This window comes from Bos indicus x Bos taurus, chromosome X (assembly GCF_003369695.1).
Source record: "Bos indicus x Bos taurus breed Angus x Brahman F1 hybrid chromosome X, Bos_hybrid_MaternalHap_v2.0, whole genome shotgun sequence".
NCBI lineage: Eukaryota > Metazoa > Chordata > Mammalia > Artiodactyla > Bovidae > Bos > Bos indicus x Bos taurus.
Genome location: NC_040105.1, coordinates 11,046,350 through 11,057,147, shown reverse-complemented (window position 1 = coordinate 11,057,147; position 10,798 = coordinate 11,046,350). Strand labels below are relative to the sequence as shown.

The 10,798-nt window shown below is 45.8% G+C and overlaps 1 pseudogene; it reads left to right on the top strand.

The window, feature by feature from the left end:
* The first annotated feature begins 886 nt into the window (after window positions 1-886).
* Window positions 887-10,324, top strand: LOC113887543 (annotated as a pseudogene).
* The last annotated feature ends 474 nt before the right edge of the window (window positions 10,325-10,798 follow it).

Genomic DNA, 10,798 nt, shown 5'->3' with positions numbered 1-10,798 from the left:
ATATCTCGTCTATAATCCTCTATCCTAAAATCCTCTGTGTTCTCTTGGGATTTTCACATTCTCCCACACAGTTCTCCATTTTTCTCTCACAATTCTGTTTCCTCTTAATATTCTACATTTACTCTCACACTTGTTTCTCTGTGTTGGTTCTCCATTCTCTTTTAAAATTCTGTTTTCTCCCTCAGCTCTCACAATTTTCCATTCTTTCCCACAATTCCTTATTACTCCCACAATTCCATGTTTTCTCCCACAACTGTTTATTATACAACTTGACACAGAATTTGGTAATTGTGTCTTAAACTGTGTATTTCTCCTACCTATGAGTTTTCTGAAGTCAGAAAACATATTTTATTAGTTGTGTAACCCCCGTGTCTGTGCTGGTCACAGTGCATCCTGAACACAGGCACCAGTGCACACACTGCTTTATGAGATAAGCCTGTGCTAGAATGGAGTGCAATTTCTTTCATCAATGAAATCTTACTACGAAAAAAAAAAGTCATCCTGATAAACACTGTGCTGAGTGGCATATCAGATGTACATTTTGGTATAAGCTTTGTGTCTCAGCTTAGACCAGTAACTCACACTTTCCGGACTGGCAATCGGGTAGCACTGCCCCCTATCACTTATAGCCTAGATCCTATGGTGTGAAGGAGCAGTCACTGAAGCAGTAAGGGGCAGTAAAGGGATAAAGGAATTACTCTTGAAAAGCCTCATTCATTCACCTGTGCTTATGGAGCATCTGTGACCTGCCAAGTTCTGTGTTAAGTGCTAGGAATACAGAAGTGAACACGCTAAGGAGAGTCCCTGCGGGAGGGCCAATCCTCTTTACCAGGGCCCAGGGTCCCTACTTCCTTGTTCAGAACTGTGTCTTCACTGACCATGGCCACCTCTGGTGCTCGATACTGAAGCCAGGGTATCCACTGTGGGCCTGGACACATGAAAGTCTCCCACCGGCAAAGTCAAGAAGCCTGTGAAGGAGGCCATTGGTGCAGGAAACCACCACGTTGACTGTGCCTGTGTCTTATCAGAAGAAGAATAAGATGGCAGAAGCCATCTGAGAGAAAGGTGTGAAGCAGGGGGACCTCTTCATCATGAACAAGTTATGGTCCATCTTCTTTGAGAGAAGCTGGTGAAGGAAACCTGTCAGAACCTTAAGGACTGAAAACTGGACCATCTGGACATTTATCTTAATGGCTGGGATTCCAGCCTGGGGAAGACTTTTCCCCAGAAGAAAGGTGATGTCCTCACCAGGAAAATAGCATTCTTGGAAGCCTAAGAGACCATATTGGGGCTGGTGGGTGAGGGGGTTGGTGAAAGCCATTGGAATCTCCAACTTCAGCAACTTTCAGATCAAAGGACTCTTTGCTGCTGCTGCTGCTGCTAAATCGCTATAGTAGTGTCTGACTCTGTGCGACCCTATAGACGGCAGCCCACCAGGCTCCTCTGTCCATGGGATTCTCCAGGCAAGAACACTGGAGTGGGTTGCCATTTCCTTCTCCACTGCATGAAAGTGAAAAGTGAAAGTGAAATTGAAGTCGTGTCCGACTCTTTAAGACGCCATGGTCTGCAGCCTACCAGGCTCCTCTGTCCATGGGATTTTCCAGGCAAGAGTACTGGAGTGGGTTGACATGGCCTTCTCTGGAAAGGACTCTTTATTTTACTTAAAAAAATCTTTTTAAAACTGAACTATAGGGACTTCCCTGGTGGTTGAGTGGCTAAGACTCTGCACTCCCAATGCAGGGTTCCCGGATTTGATCCCTGATCAGAGAACTAGATCCCACATGCCACAACAAAGAGTTCACATGCTGCAACTAAGAACCAGCACAGCCAGATAAATAAATTAAATAAAATTTTAATGAAGTGTGCTTGACCTACAATGTTGTATTAATTTCTGCTATACAGCAAATTGGTTCAGATATATATATATATATATATATATACACACACACACACACACACACACACACACACACACACACACACTCACAATCTTTCCTGAAACATTTCTTTTCCATTATGACTTACAGGATATTGCATATGTTCTCTGTACTCTATAGTAGCACCTTCTTTTATGTTTAGACACACAGTGCTATTGAGCAGACCTGGAATGAAATACAGTGACTAACCAGATTGTCACCCCTACTTCATACAGGAAGGAGGAATGGAGCCAGTAATGCCACTCCAGGGGCATAACTGTCATACTATACAGCCCTCTCGTGTGTGTGTGCGCTCAGTCGAGTTAGACTCTTTGCAACCCCGTGGACTGCAGTCTTCCAGGCTCCTCTGTCCATGGAATTTTCCAGGCAATTATACTGGAGTGGGTTGCCATGCTCTCCTCCAGGGGATCTTCCTGACCCAGGGCTCTGGGTCTCAGCTCCTGTGTCTCCTGCATTGGCAGGCGAGTTCTTTACCACTAGTACCACCGGGGACGGCTGCATAGCCCTCTTGGCTCTCCAGATAAACCTCAGGCCAACCCAGAGGACTCTTCCCTAATGGAAGATCCCAAGATTAAGGAGATTGCTGCAAAGCACAAAAACTGCAGGCCAGGTTCTGATCCAGTCCCCCATTCAGAGAAATGTGGTTTAAATCCCCAAGTCTGTGACACAAACATGCATTGTTGAGAACTTTCAGGCCTTGACTTTTACATTGAACGATGAGATAGTGATCATACTCAGCTTCAACAGAAACTGGAGGCCCTGCACCATGAACACTCTGTCCCATTTGGAGGATTTTCCCTTCAGCGACTTAGCAGCAGCAGCAAGCTACCTGGAAAGCCCCCAGAATCCTTTGCAAGCACAATATAGATGTAGAAAGTGAGACCCAAACAGGCATACTGGATTGAACTTGACACTAAATTCTGATTCTTCTAATTTCCAGTTCTGGGCTTTTTTTTTTTTTTTTTTTTTTAACCAAATAGTGCCTCACTCAAGAATAGCAGAACTCCTGTGAGTCAGGACAGTGGGTTTGGGGCAAGTTATTATCTGAGTGAATACAGTTGTCAGGGTTTTCTATTTTCTAGAAACCTTTCCATCTAAAAATCATCTTATAAGATGATTCATGAATGCAGGGAGTCAAACAGGGACAGACATTTGCATGTATAGAACACAAAGAAGTTATCTTTTCCCTTTTTTATTTCTGAGGGCTTTCCTTGTGGCTCAGCTGGTAAAGAATCAGCCTGCAATAAGGAAGACCTGGGTTGGATCCCTGGGTTGGGAAGATCCCCTGGAGAAGGGAAAGGCTACCCACTCCAGAATTCTGGCCTGGAGAATTCCATGGACTGTATAGTCTATGGGGCTGCAAAAAGACACGACTGAGCGACTTTCACTTTTTTATTTCCACAACACCCTAAAGTACTTCTTTACAACTTAGGTTATTTATTCTAATAGTATATTTACATTTCTGTCACCTATGGGTAGGGTGTATGTCTTAGTCATCTTTATACCTCAACCAAACACTGTCTAGCCCATGATGGCCAGAGACATTAAATGTTTGTTAAAAGAATGAATAAATCTATAAACCATGTATGAGACCTTTTGGAAATAGAGAGATAAATATGTTTAAAATTTTTTCGTTTTAACAAATTTTCCTATTTTTATCTTTTTTAAAAAAAGGTCACAAATATAGTTCTAATCTTAGAGTTCACAGAATATTTGTCAACCCAACTTTCCCAAATCAAGTTGGAGTGACTTTGAGTAAAAGCCTTTACTCTTAAGACCTGTCTAAACTGAGTTTCCTGGCTTTAGCTCTCAGAAATCATTCTATAGGGTTTACATAGGAAAAAGTAAATAGACAAGCCTGGTAGGTGTATGCCAAGATATTATTACATTCAATTGTGGGGTCGCAAAGAGTCAGACACGACTGAGTGACTGAACTGAACTGAACTGTGAACAAGAAAATAGCAAAAGATGTTTATACAATGGACAGGAAGGAAGCGCTCAGGATGAATTCAAGCCATACCGTCCCCCAATAAAGACAGAAAAGCCCCTGATGACTGAGTGCCTTAAGTTGGAAACATGAATTTGGTGAAAGTCAAGGGAGCTCACATGCAGACAATAAGATTTTATTCATGGACAAGGGGATTTTTCTATACAGTAACCATATTTAAAGGGTCATCAGTTCAGTTCAGTTCAGTTCAGTCGCTCAGTCATGTCTGACTCTTTGCGACCCCATGAATTGTAGCACGCCAGGCCTCCCTGTCCATCACCAACTCCCGGAGTTCACTCAAACTCACGTCCATCAAGTGGGTGATGCCATCCAGCCATTGCATCCTCTGTCGTCCCCTTCTCCTCCTGTCCCCAATCTCTCCCAGCATCAGAGTCTTTTCCAATGAGTCAACTCTTCGCATGAGGTGGCCAAAGTACTGGAGTTTCAGCTTTAGCATCATTCCTTCCAAAGAATACCCAGGACTGATCTCCTTTAGGATGGGCTGGTTGGATCTCCTGCAGTCCAAGGGACTCTCAAGAGTCTTCTCCAACACCACAGTTCAAAAGCATCAGTTCTTCACTACTCAGCTTTCTTCACAGTCCAACTTTCACATCCATACATGACTACTGGAAAAACCATAGCCTTGACTAGATGGACCTTTATTGGCTAAGTAATGTCTCTGCTTTTGAATATGCTATTTAGGTTGGTCATAACTTTCCTTCCAAGGAGTAAGCATCTTTTAATTTCATGGCTGCAGTCACCATCTGCAGTGATTTTGGAGCCCCCCAAAATAAAGTCTGACACTGTTTCCACTGTTTCCCCATCTATTTCCCATGAAGTGATGGGACCGGATGCCATGATCTTCATTTTCTGAATTTTGAGCTTTAAGCCAACTTTTTCACTCTCCTTTTAAAGGGTCATAGACTCACTTAAAAATCTGAAGAAACTCCTATTGCTCCTCACTAGAACATACTCCCCTCCCCTCCACATACAACATTATTCACTGTTGCTGGTGGTGAACAGATCCCTGCCCCCCTCCCCACCATCACCACTTCATGTCATGAAGAATGAAATCCGGTGGCAAGATTAATCTTCAGTGATATCTAACTTCAAAATCCATGTTCTTTCTGTGATGTTGATAAGTGATCTTAACATAAGATTTTGTCTGCTCTAAACCTCCCATTGATGTAAAATTGTGTAGTGATATCTACTTTATATCAGTATTGTTAAGAGTAAACAGTTACTCTCTCTAAAATGTTTGAAAGTGAAAGTCACTCAGTCATGTCCGACTCTGCAACCCCTTGGACTATACAGTCCATGGAATTCTCCAGGCCAGAATACTGGAGTGAGTAGCCTTTCACTTCTCCAGGCGATCTTCCCAACCCAGGGATCGAAGCCAGGTCTCCCACATGACAGGCAGATTCTTTATCAACTGAACTATCAAGGAAGCCTAAAATGTTTAGCATGTCAGAATCACTCCACAAATATCAATTACTTTCTCTTCCGCAAATCACAAGTGGGGAGTTGTCAAAATTTGAGGAAAAAATGAATCATGATGTTTTTTTTTTCCTCTTTTAATCTTACCTTCATTTTTTCCTGCTTCCTAAGAAGTGAGAGTCCTATTGTTAAAGATCATATGTTCTTATATTGTTGGTTGTCCAGCCCATGTCACCAGTGAGTAAAGGGAACCAGGGGCCATCTGAGTACCCATCTCCACCAAGTGTCGTCACTTAGTGGACAATAAATATCAGGGTCTGGCATTTTGTAGCTTCCAGGTAAATGTTTCATGGACTTCCCTGGTGGCTCAGATGGTAAAGCGTCTGCCTACAATGCCTGGTTCAATCTCTGGGTTGGGAAGATCCCCTGGAGAAGGGAATGGCAACTCACTCCAGTATTCTTGCCTGGAAAGCTCCATGGTTGGAGGAGTCTGGTAGGCTACAGTCCATGGGGTTGCAGAAAGTCAGACACCACTGAGAAATGTAGCACTCTGGTAAATGTTTGAGTAAGGAAAGAGGGTAGGAATTGAAAGGGAAGGATGGAGGCTGTGAGGTAGGAAGGGAGAACAGGAAGGAAGACTGAAGTTCTTTGGATATTTTTTTCTACCATAAATCCCCGAGAACAGAGTCCTTGACAGACACAGGATGAAGGAAAGCAATGTGTCCCTAAAGACACACTTTCCCCTGCAGAATTTAACAGTGTCTGCATTGAGTCTAACACGTCTTCACTGCCTCCTTTCATGGAACAAGCAGACATGAAAAGAAAGAGACTAGGAAAAGACATCCATTTCTAGACCATGTTGCTGGGGTACAATTGATGGAGAAGGTGAAGAAGTGATGCCATTTTCTTCTTCGGTAGAATGGGGGATGGAGAAAATGTTGTAAAGCTTGAAGAGGAGGGCTGATGTGATGGAAACTCAGGGACATGAACTCATCCTGGGTGCGGCCTCAGCTAAGGTGCTTCATACATGGAGTTTTTCCATCTGTAAGATGTCTGAGCTGGTCCAGATCAATGGATCTCAATCTTGGTTCTCCAATAGAACCACCCAAGGAGTTACCAACTGTCCCCATGGCCAAGCCATCGTCCAGACAGTAGACTCACCTTAGGTGGGACACAGGCATCAGTAGTTTCAAAGTTTCCCAGATGATCCCAATATGCAGCTGAACTTGAGAACTACTGGGCCAGGTGGTCTCTAGACCCTCACTGCCCTAAGTTGTTGTCAACAAACTGCCTGGGCACCACTTGGGTTCCTTTTTGTAATCAAGACTCAGCCCTCATTCCAGAGCCACACAGACAGAACCTGCATTTACACAAGTGTGTGCTAAGTCGCTTCAGTCATGTCTGACTCTTTGCTACCCCTGCCAGGCTCCTTTGTCCATGGGATTCTCCAGGCAAGAATACGGGAGTGGGTTGCCATGGCCTCCTCCAGGGGATCTTCCCGGACCAGGGACTGAACCTATTTCTCTTGCATCTTCTGCATGGCAGGCAGGATCTTTGCCACTAGCTCCACCTGAGAATATTTTAACAAGAGACCCCACAGGTAATTTGTATTGACATTAAAGTTTGAAAATTCTGGCTTGGACACTCTCCCATCCTGCCTTTTCATCCAACAGTGCTTTATTTCTGGTGTTGATATTTCAATATAACTTCTGGATCTCAACCCCAGGCAGATCATAAGGGTTGAAAGCTTTATATGTGTGTTATGTGCCTATAAATAGCACAAAATACAAAAATACCCCATCACGCCTATGCCATGCAGGGGGCTAAGTGGAAATAGATTGGGAAAAAATAAGTATTCCTGTAAAAAGGGCGGGTGATTTTATGATTCTGATCAAAGATTGCTTTTCCTTTGTAGAATGCAGTAGGGCCGTCTAAAGAGCAGTTCTCTTCAAAGTCAGCCCTGCCGGTGTGGTTATTACCAACACCTGCCTCTAAGTGGTGGTTTGTGTCCAGCGAGAGCCTGGCTTCACATCTTTTCCAGGTTTCTTTCTCTGTTCCTCACGTTTCCTGACCATGCCCTCGTCGATAGCTCGCCCCAGGAAAAAATGGGTGCGTTGGCGGAGGAGTGTTTGATTTCCTCTGAAAGTTTCCCCTTTCATGGTCGCCTTGTCATGTTCATCACCTCCTTTAATTAAACAAAAGTCACCTCTGGAAAAAAAAAAAAAGCAGAAAGCACATCAAAATGCTGAAACTAAAGCTAGAAAGTGAGAGATAAACGTTATGCGAGATGTAATTCTGACCCTTGATAACTCAGGGCTAAGCAGGTGGGAGGTTCGTTGTGTTCTAGTAGGACTTTTTTGAAGAATGGTGTTATTGGAGGAAGGAGTGATTTGGATCTGAATGTGTGGGGAGAATTGGCATGGGTAAAAACTTAAGTCTCAGTTCAATTCAATTTCTAGACTTTAGGTCACAGTCACTGTGGGGCCTTGCCCACATGGCTCTGGCCTTAACATTTCAATAGGACTTCATCAGTTGGCATCTACAGGACTAAGGGCTTTCTTTGGCTCAGCTCTCTGCCCTCAGCTCAGCAAGCAAAATTCCTAGGATCAGTGCCCTGCTAGAAGGCAGTGCCCTTTAGGCAATCTCTGAATTCAGATGGTGCCTAAATACCCTAGCTCCCTCGCCTGTTGAGCGAGATCATGTGGTGATGCACAATCTGGGTGATGCTGCAGCCTGATGCTTCAGTGGCCCCATGATAACTTGAAACATTCCTGCTATTGTTTTCCTCCCTTCCCGATTCACTCCCTCACTCCCCTACTACTGTTTTGTGTGCCTGTAGAGCAATCTGCTGCTGCTGCTGCTAAGTCGCTTCAGTCGTGTCTGACCCTGTGGGACCCATTGATGGCAGCCCACCAGGCTCCCCCATCCCTGGGATTCTCAAGGCAAGAACACTGGAGTGGGTTGCCATTGCTTTCTCCGGTAGAGCAATCTACTTCCACTCAAATCCTTGCCTTAGCATCTGCTTGTGGGAAAACCCACAGCTAGACAAATTTAATCTTGTATTTGCTTTAAGATACTTGTAGGTATACCATTCATACCTTTATATTCTTTCCATTCAATTTTGATATGTTCAGTTGATAGAACTCGGTATGATATGAAGATTTCAAAGGATTTTAGTAATGGCCTTGAAGAGATCATCTTATTACCTTGTTCATGAGACTCATTGACATCTGAAGTCACAAAGGAGTAAGAAGATGAAAAAAAGGGGTCAGTATAATAGTGGCACAGCCCAGGCGGAGGTGGCCGCTGGTTTCCAATCCTGGTGCTATACTTGTTAGCTTTGTGAACTGGGGCAAGTCATTTCACCATTCTGCCTCTCAGTTGGACACTTCAAACATGAGGGAGCTGTTCACCCCTAACCTATACAGTTGTGAGTGTTCAGTAAGATGTGTGTAAAGTGTTTAGGATAATGCTTGTCTCTATTAGCTATGAACAGTTCAAGGCTTAAGTGGTTACTAAGGATACTGAGTCCATTAAGATGTCTTCATCCATAAAACAGAAGATCCAGTGGAGCATGGCTTACACCAGTATGGATGTCCATGGTCTGCAACAGACATCTGCCATATCCCCATTTTGCATATTTCACTGCCTCGAATTAAGGTATATACCCATTATGTAACCAGGAGTCAAGCTTACAGTCAAGACAAATCTCCTCTTTCTCTATATTCTTCATTTTATTTCTGATACCAGGTCACAGGTGTATCAGACTGTTTGTTACTGCTGTGTAACAAATTATCCCAATAAGCCTCAGTAGCTTGGCTGGGGCTGCTGACTGTGACTGAGTTTATTCATGCATCTGCGGGTTGCTAGTATACACTAGGCTTGCTACAGGTCTGCAGTTGACCAAGTCACTCTGTTCCCCCTGATCCTCATTCTCCTTGAGTCAAGAGGCTGGCTAGGGCTTGGTCTTCTCACCACCATATTAGAGGCCCAGGTCTTAACGTCTAGGCTTGGAACTGGTCCTTATGCCATTAGTCAAAGCAAGTCACACAGCCACGTCCAAAGCCAAAGTGTGGGTCCAGAGGCTCTGCCCACCATGAAGCTACAGAGTGTGGGTGCAGGGAGTGGGTGCAGGAGGGACCAGCCATTCATTCTATTATAATAAGTTGTTGTCAAAACAGAGAACCTCTAAATACCCACGTGGATTCTCTGAGCTCATATAGCACTGGTGTTTCTACCATGATTTCTGCACTGGTTATTGTATTACCGTATACTCTGGCGGCCCCCACGTCAGGAAAGCTGTTGCAAATGAGCAGGAGAGATCACTTGTCAGCTGAGGGGGTCGCCCAGGACCTGGTGACCTTCCAGCTCTAGCCGCCCGTGATTTGCCATCTGGGAAGAAAACCTCGCAGAGTATGAAAGCGCAGAAAGTAAGACAGAAGTGTCTTACTGATAGAGCGAAGGACTGCGGGTGGTGCTGGAGGCGGTTCCCAGCCACTTGTGCATGGCCCACCCAGCCCTCCCTTGCGCACCCAGAGAGGAGCCGCAGTGAGCTTCTTCAGGACGACCTTAGCCTCTCCCGGGCCGCAAGCGTCCCCGCCGCAGTTGCCCAACGTCCCCTTCCCGCCCGCGAAGACCGAGTCCTGGGAGGAGCCGAGGCCCGGAGCAGCGGAGGGCAGTGGAGGCGGTGGCCTCGTGGTGCCCGGGGTTCCGCGCCCTCCAGAGGGGGCGCAGCAGGAGGCACGGAAGAAGGAGGACCCCGCGAAGATGCTGCAGCCCTGGGCTCTGGCGCTCCCGCTTCTGCTCTTCTGGGTGGCAAGTGGAGTAGGGAAGGCAGCCAGGTGAGTGTCTGGCTGACGATTGGCCCCGGGCCATGAGCTTCCACCTCTCCCCACCGTTGGCCCCTTTTCTTTGTGCCCCGTCCCCCTAGGCGCCCGTGGGCATGTGTATCTGTGCCCGTTAAGATGGAATTCAAAGAGGATGTCAGGCTGGGTGCGCCTATGGACTCCCCTGCACGCCCCTCTGGTGGGCTTCGCAGAACCTCCTTGGCATCTGCTGCGCTCCACCTGGCTGTGTCCTTAGGCAGAGGGACCCACCGGTGCGTGCGGACTCGGTGGGCTGCAGACATCCACCGTTGGGCCGGCGTGCGTGTCTGTCTGTGGGTTGCTGTGTTCCGTGCTTGTACAGTCCTGTGTTTTCCACTCTACTGTAAGGGGGCCAACTGACGGTCAGTGGCTAGTTTTGCTGGGGAAAGAGGGAGAGAACCAGAGGACGATCCATGGTGAGGGTTTAATGAGCCCGCCATGAGGAGCTGGGGAGCCCTCTACTCAATGCCTTTATGATTAAGGTCGATGAACTGCAAAGAAAGGCCAGGATTGTCAGATGAAATTGACTCTCTCTTCTTGCCATGGCAATTTAGCGTCTAAAGCTGTTTCTT